The sequence below is a fragment of the Cricetulus griseus genome, assembly GCF_003668045.3.
Source record: "Cricetulus griseus strain 17A/GY chromosome 1 unlocalized genomic scaffold, alternate assembly CriGri-PICRH-1.0 chr1_1, whole genome shotgun sequence".
In the NCBI taxonomy this organism is placed as follows: Eukaryota; Metazoa; Chordata; class Mammalia; order Rodentia; family Cricetidae; genus Cricetulus; species Cricetulus griseus.
Window position 1 is genome coordinate 111,561,842 of NW_023276807.1, and position 10,280 is coordinate 111,572,121.

The 10,280-nt window shown below is 40.0% G+C and overlaps 1 pseudogene; it reads left to right on the forward strand.

Moving 5' to 3' along the window:
• Positions 1 to 9,112: 9,112 nt before the first annotated feature.
• LOC100761185 lies at positions 9,113 to 10,076 on the forward strand (annotated as a pseudogene).
• Positions 10,077 to 10,280: the final 204 nt, after the last annotated feature.

The following is a 10,280-nucleotide window of genomic DNA, read 5'->3' on the forward strand; positions in this document are numbered from 1 at the left end:
TGGTCCCCCAGAGAAGGGGAAAAGGACAAGATCTCCTGAGCTAATTGCAAGCATGGGGGAGGGAAAGGGAGCTAGAAGAAAGAGAAGGGGAGAAGAGGAGGGGAGAGGGGGACATGAGAGAGCAGGAAGATTTAGTCAGGGGTAGAATAGAAGAGAGCAAGTAAAGAGACTACATAACAGAGGGAACCATTATAGGTTTAAAGACAATTCTGGCACTAGGGAAATGTCCAGAGATCTACAAGTAGAACCCCTACTAACAATCTAAGAAATAGCTGAGAGACTACCTTAAATGCCCTTCTCTTATAATGAGATTGATGGCTACCTTATATGCTATCCTAGAGGCTTCATTCAGTAGCTGATGGAAGCAGAAACAGATACCCACAGCTAAACACTGAACTGAACTCTGGAATCCAGTTGCAGAGAGGGAGGAATGATTAACAAAGGGATCAAGACCAGGCTGAAGAAACCCATAGAAACAGCTGACCTGAACAAGGGGTTGGTTGCTCATGGATCCCAGTCTGACAGCTGGAAAACCAGCATAGGACTGTTCCAGACCGCCTGAATGAGGATTCAGTTTGGAGATCTGGGCCATCAATGGGGTCTCAGTGTTTAGCTCTAGCATAGGAATAGACTTTGGGAGCCCACTCCACATAGAGGGATACTCTCTCAGCATAGACATAAGGAAGTGGGTCTAGACCCTGCTCCAAATGATATGACAGACTTTGAAGATCCCCCTGAGATAGAGGTTGGGATAAAGGGTGGAGAGGTCAGGGAAGGGAGGTGGTATTGGGATTGACATGTAAAAGAAGCTTGTTTCTAATTTAAAATTGGCCTAGTTACCATTATAAAATAAAAAATATACGTAAAAAAGAAAAGAAAGAGGTACAAAGAGCAAATGTTGATTTAATTAACCATAAACAATAAAAATAATGTTGATATAATTGTCTGTGTCAAGTTAAAGGAGGCACATGGTTGATATTTCATCATATGTCTTTCTAAAAATATATGTAAAAGTACTTTCTGATGAGAATGACATTTGCATATGTGTGATGAGTAAACCAGTTTCCCCTACTAATATGAAAAGGCCTTATCTAATCATTTGAAGACCTTAATGGAAAAGGGGAGTCCAAATATCCCCTGCATAAGAGGGACCCCTTCTTCAAGAGTTCCTAGGCAGACATTAGTCTTGCTTGTTGTCTCAAACTGAGACACTAAATTTTCTTGCTTTTGAGTTTGGTGTGGTTTAGGGTAGAACTGCACAATCCTGGATTTCAGACCACTTTGTCTTCTACTGTGACAGACACCATGACTTAACGTGATGTGGGTAGGAAAGGGTTTATCCCAGATTACACTTCCATGTCTCTGTCCATCACTGAGGGAATCCAAAGTCAGGAACCTGGAGGCAGCAACTGAAGCAGAGACCATGGAGGAGAGCTACTTACTCACTTGTTCTACATGGCTCTCTCGGCTCCTTTGTTGTTGTTGTTTTGTTTTGTTTTGTTTTGTTTTGTTTCAAAGTAAAGGACCATCTGCCCAGGAATAGCAACACCTATAGTGAGATGGGCCCTCTCAGATCACTAGGTAATTAAGAAAATTCACCAAAGACATGCATGTGGACAAATCTAATAGGGACAAATTTTAAGGGGGTAGTTTCTCAATCAAGGTTCTCTCTTACCACCTTGGATAAAGCTGACAAAAATTAAAAATTAATAAACAACATAGACACCCACTGACTGCTGACCTTGACAATTCCGTCTTCACAATCATATCACACAATGCCTTAAAACCTTTGTCTCCTTCTTTCATTCTCAAGAATCTAACATACCCAAATAAATGACTGTGAGCATGGTGGCAGTGTACATTTATAATCTCAGTACTCCAGACACTGAGGCAGGAGAATCATATATCCAGTCCAGTATTGGCTGTATAGTGAGACCTTGTCTCAAAACTAAAAAAAAAAACAAAATTACACCAAATGTAAATAAAACAAAGAACAGTAATTAAGGGTACTTAATGCAGTACTGAAAAGTAAAAGCTGAAAATAAAAGGCATATCTTTGGGTAGAATGTAACTGGATGGGTTTTACTACATTTACTTCATGAGATACTATGAAGACATTCAAAAATTCTGTCAGTAACAGCTAATTTGTTATAATTTCTCTTAAATACTGATAAGCATAAAAGTTAAATGTGGGGATATTTATGCAGGTATCATATACCTATATGTAATATGGTGTTGTTTCACTAAAGCCAATAATAAACTCCAAAGCCATTCATAGATTATTACATATTGGTACATTTGAAAGTTTTATAGAAACATGGACAATGGACAAAGTACAAATAAAAAGGTGTGCTCATCTACCACAAGATTCAGCAATTCCACTCTTAGGCATCTACCCAAAAGTAGGACATTTATACAACAAGGACATCTGTTCAACTATGTTCATAGCAGCATAATTTGTAAAAGCCAGAACCTGGAAGCAACCTAGATGCCCCTCAACTGAAGAATGGATAGAGAAAATGTGATACATTTTTAAAATGGAATAGTACTTAGCAGCAAAAAAAAAAAAAAAAAAAAAAAAAAAAACAATGGACACTTGAAATTCGAAGGCAAATAAATGGAACTAGAAAAAAACATCTTGAGCAGGGTAACCCAGTCACAAAAAGACAAGCATGCTGTGTGCTCACTCATCCACACTGCCAGAGAAGCTAGGAAACAAGGAGGTCCCTAAAAGAGACATACATGGTCCTCCAGAGAAGGGGAAAGGGACAAGATCTCCTGAGCAAATTGAGAGCATGGGGGAGGGGAGAGGTTACCAGGAGAAAGAGAACTGGAGAAGAGGAGGGGAGAGGAGGACATGAGGGAGCAGGAAGGTTGAGTCAGGGGAAGAATAGAATATAAAAAGATAAGAAATACCATAATAGAGGGAGCCATTATAGATTTAAAGAGAAATATGGCACTAGGAAAATGTCCAGAGATCTACAAGGATGACACCAACTAACAATGTAGTGGAGAGGTTACATTAAATTCCCTCCACCAATAATGAGATTGATGACTACCTTATATGTCATGCTAGAGCCTTCATCTAGTAGCTGATGGAAGTAGAAGTAGACACCTGCAGCTAAACACTGAACTGAACTCCTGGAATCAAGTTGCAGAGAGGGAGGAGTGATAAGCAAAGAGGTAAAGACCAGGCTGGAGAAACCCACAGAAACAGCTGACCTGAGCAAGTGGGAGCTCATGGACCCCAGACTGATAGCTGGGAAACCATCAATGTGGTTGTCAGTGAGAAGGCCTCTTAAGTCTTTGGGGCCTCTGGCAGTAGATCAGTATTTATCCCTAGCATAGGAATGGACTTTGGGAGCCCATTCTATATATAGGGATACTTTCTCAGCCTAGACACATGGAGAAGGACCTAGGCTCTGCTCCAAAGGATATGATAGACTCTGATGATTCCCCTATGGAAGGCCTCGCCCTCCCTGGGGAGCAGAAAGGGGATGGGATAGGGAGTTAATGGGGGCAGTGGAGGAGGGGAGAGAGAGTGAATGGGGATTGACATGTAAAACAACCTTGTTTCTAATTTCAATTTAAAAATAGAAAAAAAAGTGCTCTGGTTATCCTGGCTGAGATATGAATGGCAAATGAGTGACAAGAAACAGCAGTAGTGAAAAGTAGAAACAGAAGAAAGAAATAATTGTAACACTTAAAAAGGTATTTCCAACTTGCGTAAGTCACAAGTTTCTCCATAAAAATGTGACAAACTTAATCATAAATTTTTGTGCATACATGTGTACACTTGCACATGCACTGGTTTGTAGTCAATTGCCCCAATTTGTATTAAGTATTGTGATTGTCAGTTTTGATAAAATCTAGAATTGTCTTGTTTAAGGTTTCTAATTTTGTACCACAACACCATGACTAAAAGTAACTTGGGGAGGAAAGGGTTCATTTGGCTTATCCTTTCCCATCACAGTTCATCTTCTAAGGCATTTGGGGCAGAAAGTGAAACAGGACAGGAACCAGGATGCAGAGCTAACACAGAAGCTATGAAAGAGTGCTGTTTACTGGATTGCTTTCATGGCTTGCTCAGTGTATTTTCTTGTAGACCACAATACTATGAGCTCAGAGGTGACACCACACACTATAGGCTACCCCCTCTCATGTCAATCACTAATTAATAAAGTGCCTTACAGGCTTGTCTACGGCCCTATCTTATGGAGGCATCTTCTCAATCGAAATTCCCTGCTCTCAGATGACTCCAGCTTGTGTCAAATTGACACTGTTAGTATTCATGCATGTGTACTGGCCTGCCCTTGGGGTTCCAACAAGATATGTCCTCAGCTGCAGCCACTAAGAGCACCACCACCTGTGCACATTCACTATTTTGGCTTTTAAATGGGCCCTGCCCACCTTCCATCCCTCTCTCTCTGTCTCTGTCTCTGTCTCTGTCTCTGTCTCTGTCTCTGTCTGTCTGTCTGTCTCTCTCTGTGTGTCTTTCCCTTCCTCTCCTCTCCTCTCTTCTCTTCACTTCTGCAGCTCCTGTCCCCAGAGACCTGTCTCCATTCTCCAATCTCCTGCCTTTTAAAATTACAACAGGTATAAAATTACCCAACACAAGAATCAAGTAAAACATCGACTTCTAGGAATAACTGTGGAGAATGATCTTCATTACATTAATTGCTGTGAAAAGACCCATTGTAATTGTGGGAGAGACCATTCCTTGTGTAGGAAATCCTGGACAATATCAAAGTGGGGAAAGCAAGCTGAGCACTAGTGTGCATGCATCAACTCACTGTTCACTTCTTTTGACCATGGGTGTAAATTGGCCAGCTGCTTCATGTTCGTGCTTCCTTAACTTCCCGATAGTGATGGACTGTAACTCAGAATTGCAAGCCAAATAGGCACCTTTATCCCTTGAATTATTTTTTTACCATAGAAATAGGTATTTAAACTAAGGCAAGTAATGTAGGTATTTTTTCTGACTATACAGCAATAAAAATACTAAATAAATAAGACAAAATCAACAAAAAGCATGCCACAGTGAAGTAGACAGGATAATAAAAATTATGCAAATATATATTTAAAACAATTATTGGGTATAATTAGATTAATAACCATTATTATTTTGGTAGGATCTATAGAGAAACACAAATACTAGATGTACAAAATGCCACTGGTAGAAAGTATTATGATTTGAGACAAGTGTCTAAAAAGGTGTTCACTGTAAAGGTGATTGATCTTCAAATAAAGCCTTGTAGGACTTGTGGAAAGATAGAAACATGAAGTCAGTGAGCCAGCTGAGTGACATATGAGAGATGTGAGTCACTTAAAGTAGAATGAAGATATTGAAGGAGGTCTGAGAAGTTGTATTCTGACCGTGCACTGGAGACAACAGGATTTGTACAAGGATTCCTGGGGGTACAGGAGAGGAAGCAACTTCTTAGGTACTACAAGATTTAGGAAGCTGAACTAAAAGAATGTAAACTAAAAGAACTAAAGGTATTTTTGCAAAGTGTGATTAAGGTGCATGCATGTAGAGCTAGTGAGGTGGTAGAGATGGAAGACATATAGCTTCTCATGTTAGATATGTTAAATTTCAAAAGTTTGTGAAATAGAATGATAACAAAGACCATAAACAAATGTAAAGATGAGCAAAAAGTAGCATTTGAGAGACTTCCACCTGGAGACGTTTTAGTCCTTTAACTGAATTATAACAAGGGAATTAGTACACTAGAGAAAAATCCAAAGATTATCATGACAACCTTCTAAATTTACTATGTATACACAATGTTTTAACAAATATAAAATAGAAAATTTTAATTTACATGCATATAAATCTCTTTGGTCATTTAGAAATCTAAATATCTATAATGCTTACTTAAGTGTGTGATAAGAAAAAGAAGGCAGAGGAGAGCATTAAAGTCACTAACAATGACAACGTCATTATGTACATGGAGGAACCAGCCCTGTGGAGAGGATCATTAACTATGCCTTTAGGTGTCTTTGTACTTTTACTTGTTGTAGCAGGTAATTGTTATAATTTGTAAACCATCAACTAAAAGAGAAAAAATACAGTTTTTTCTCCTGCTCAACAGTCATTTTCTGATTTACTTCTAGGTGAGAAAAATCATAACACAAATTCACTGCAAAATACTGTGCAAAACATTAAGGCCAGATTGGCTGAGAAAGGGGGTCTCTTGCTGTTCTGCAAATACACAGCATACCAGCTACGGATTCTGCAGGAAGAAGCTGGCACTGAAATTATGCTATGAGCAAAAGCTCAGCTCTAACGGAAACTTCACTTTGGCTTATTATTCTTTGGCTGCAGCTAGCTGCACTGAAGAACGCTAGCAGTGATTCTTCAAAAAGCCTCAGGAAAGCACATCCATGGATCCAGGAAGTTTCACATAGGAACAAGAAAGAATGCGAGCACAGTTCCAGAGCAAGTTCTGGGTTGTATGAGATGACTGACTATGGATTTGAATTGACTTTTAAGCCCTACTGTGCAAAATGAGATCTTCGCCTGGAGAAAATGGCAAAAGGAGTGAACATAGTGGGATGGCAGTGATAGTGGTGATGATGGAGATGATGACAGGAACAGCTTATTTCACAAGAAATTTTTATTAACTAAGTCAATTTACATAAAATACCTAATTCAATGCCTGGTAAACAAAGAACTTCTTATTATTATATTATTATAATTCTTTTAAAAATGAACAGAGTGCCAGAGTCTGCCCTCATCGCAGTCTTGGCCCCCCTAAGCCCTCTGCTTTGGATGAGTCTGGGTTCCACTGAGGACCAGCTCACCCCAACCCCTTCCTGGAACTTCCTGGGACTGCTCAGCATGTAGTAAATCTGCCCCAGCATCCCTGAATCTCTGGAGTCTGCTTGCATCATAGTCTTGCCCTTGTCCCCTACCCCCGTGCCCTCAGTTTGAGCTTGAGCTTGAGTATTGCCCCCCCCCTATGTCTTCTGTATGAGGAGAACAACAGGAGAGGCTGGACCATCAAGAATTGATGACATCAAAGTCTTGATCCACCTATACTCACTGGGAGACAAGAAGAGAGGGAGAGACCCCACCTGCACCCACTGGAAGAAGGGATGGGAAGACCACAGTATAAGAACACATTCAACCACAGAGAGACCAATATGACACCACCAGAATCTAGGGATTCTACACCAACAAGACAAAATAAATATAGGTCAAGGGTACGGATAACATATTCAACAAAATCAAAGAAGACTTTCCCAACCTAAAGAAAGACATACCTATGAAAGTACAAGAAACTTACAGAATACCAAAAAGACTGGATCAAAAAAGGCCCCTTGCCACATAATAATCAAAACACCAAACTTACAGAATGAAGAAAGACTATTAAGAGCAGTAAAGGAAAAAGGCCAAGTAACATATAAAGGCAGACCTATCAGAATTACACCTTACTTCTCCATGGAAACTCTGAAAGCCAGGAGGTCCTACATAGATATTCTGCCAACACTAAGAGACCTTAGATGCCAGCCCAGACTACTAAACCCAGCAAAGATTTCAATCACTATAAATGGAGAAAACAAGAAATTCCATGACAAAAACCAGATTTAAACAATACATATCCACCAATCCAGCCCTACAGAAAGTTCTGGAAGGAAAACTCCAACCCAAGGAAGTTAACTACACTCACAAAAACATAGGCAATAGATAATCCCACTTTACAAACACTAAAAGAATAAAGCAGAAATCCACATATGATACCAACAACAACAACAAATCCCCCCCCCAAAAAAAAGAATTCACAATCAAGCCCGGTGTTGGTGGCACACTCCTTTAATCCCAGCACTTGGGAGGCAGAGGCAAGTGGATCTTTGTGAGTTTGAGGCCAGCCTGGTCTCCAAAGTGAGTGCCAGGATAGGTTCCAAAGCTACACAGAGAACCCTGTCTCGAAAAACCAAAAAAAAAAAAAAAATCACAATCAATGGTCATTAATATCACTCAATACCAATGGTCTTAACTCGCCTATGAAAAGACACAGGCTAACAGAATGGATATAAAGACAGAATCCATCCTTCTGCTGCATACAAGAAACAGATGTCAACTTCAAAGACACACATTACCTAAGAGTAAAGGGTTGGAAAAGATTTTCCAACATGAGGGGCCAAAAAAAACAACCTGGTATAACAACACTAATATCTAACAAATTAGACTTCAAACTAAAAACAATCAAAAGAGATGAAGAAGGGCATTTCATATTCATCACAAGAAAAGTCCAACAAGATGAAATCTCAATTATGAACATCTCCACCCCAAATAAAGGTACCCACATTCTTAAAAGAAACATTAGTAAAACACAAATCACATAAAAAACCCACACACTTATAGTGGGAGACTTCAACACCCCATTTTCACCACTAGACAACACCACCAGACAGAAATATAACAAAGTAACAAAGGAAATAACAGAAGTTATGAACCAATTGGATTTAACAGACATTTATAGAAAATTCCATCCAAACACAAAGAATATACCTTCTCAGAACCATATGGAACCTTCTCTAAAATCTACCACATATACAAAAAAAAAAAAAAAAAAAAAAAAAAGGAATAGATAGCTTCCCCCCTCCCCCCCCCCGCCTTTTTTTTTTTTTTGGGTTTTTTTTTTTTTTTTTTTTTTTTTGGTTTTTCGAGACAGGGTTTCTCCAGAGTGAATGGCCTCTAACTCACAGAGATACTCCTGCCTTTGCCTCCTAAGTGCTGGGATTAAAGGAATGTTCCACCAACACAAGGCTAACCTCCTTTATCTTATTTATCAGACCACCATGCTTTAAAGTTAGAATTCAACAACAACACAAATTACAGAAACCCTAAAAACTCATGAAATTGAAAAATGCGCAATTGCACCATTCCTGGGTCAAGGAAGAAATAAAGAAATACCTTTGTGATCTGTGATCCCGCCTCCTCGCTTGGTGCTCAGTGTGTGATTTAGAGCTGTGTGCTCCAAGAATGTAAGATGGCTGAGCAGCAGCGGTGCTGTAGGTGTATAGGCTACCAGCTTACTTCGGATCCAATCTCTGCACCAGCGATGACCACTGAGCGAAGGGCGCATTTGTGTAGTTGCCCAAGATGCCTAACATCAAAATCTTCAGCAGGATATCCCAACAGGACTTATCCCAGAAAACTGCTGACCGCCTAAGCCTGGAGCTAGGCAAGGTGGTGACTAAGAAATTCAGCAACCAGGAGACCTGTGTGGAAATTGGAGAAAGTGTACGTGGAGAGAATATCTACATTGTTCAGACTGGGTATGGTGAGATAAATGACAATCTAATGGAGCTTCTGATCATGATTAATGCTTGCAAGATTACTTCAGCCAGCCGTGTTACTGCAGTCATCCCATGTTTCCCTTATGCCCGCCAGGATAAGGATAAGAGCCGGGCTCCCATTTTGGCTTAGCTTGTTGCAAATATGCTATCTGTAGCAGGAGCAGAACATATTATCACCATGGATCTACCATGCATCTCAAATTCAAGGCTTTTTTGATATCCCAGTGGACAATTTGTATGCGGAGCCAACTGTCTTAAAGTGGATAAAGAAAAATATATCTGAGTGGAGAAAGTGTACTATTGTTTCACCTGATGCTGGTGGAGCCAAGAGTGACTCCATTGCAGACCGATTGAATGTGGATTTTGCCTTGACTCACAAGGGAATGGAAGAAGGCCAACGAAGTGGATCACAGGGTGCTAGTAGGAGATATGAAGGATCGGGTGGCCATACTTGTGGATGACATGGCTGACACTTGGGGTACAATCTGTCTTGCTGCTGACAAACTTCTCTCAGCTGGAGCTGCCAAAGTTTATGCTATCTTGACTCATGGAATCTTTTCTGACCCAGTCATTTCTTGCATCAACAACGCATGCTTTGAAGCAGTCACCAATTATATATAGTCACCAATACTGTACCTCAGTAGGATGAGTTGAAGCATTGCTCCAAAATACAGGTGTCTGACATCTCCATGATCCTTGCAGAAGCTATCAGGAGAACCCACAAAGGAGGGTCAGTCTCCTAACTGTTCAGCCATGTTCCTTTATAGTAGAATAACTTCTGAAACATTTTGAAAATAAAACCAATCCCACCCCTTGTTTTTCTTGGTATTTGGTGAGTTCATCAGAAGACCCAGCTTGCTCCACATTTTACATACCCCATAGATACATTAGAATTTAGCCTAAATTGGAAAAAAAACTGCTAGGATGTACTACTTGCATTGTTTCATCCTTGCTTTCTTGTTTATTTTGTG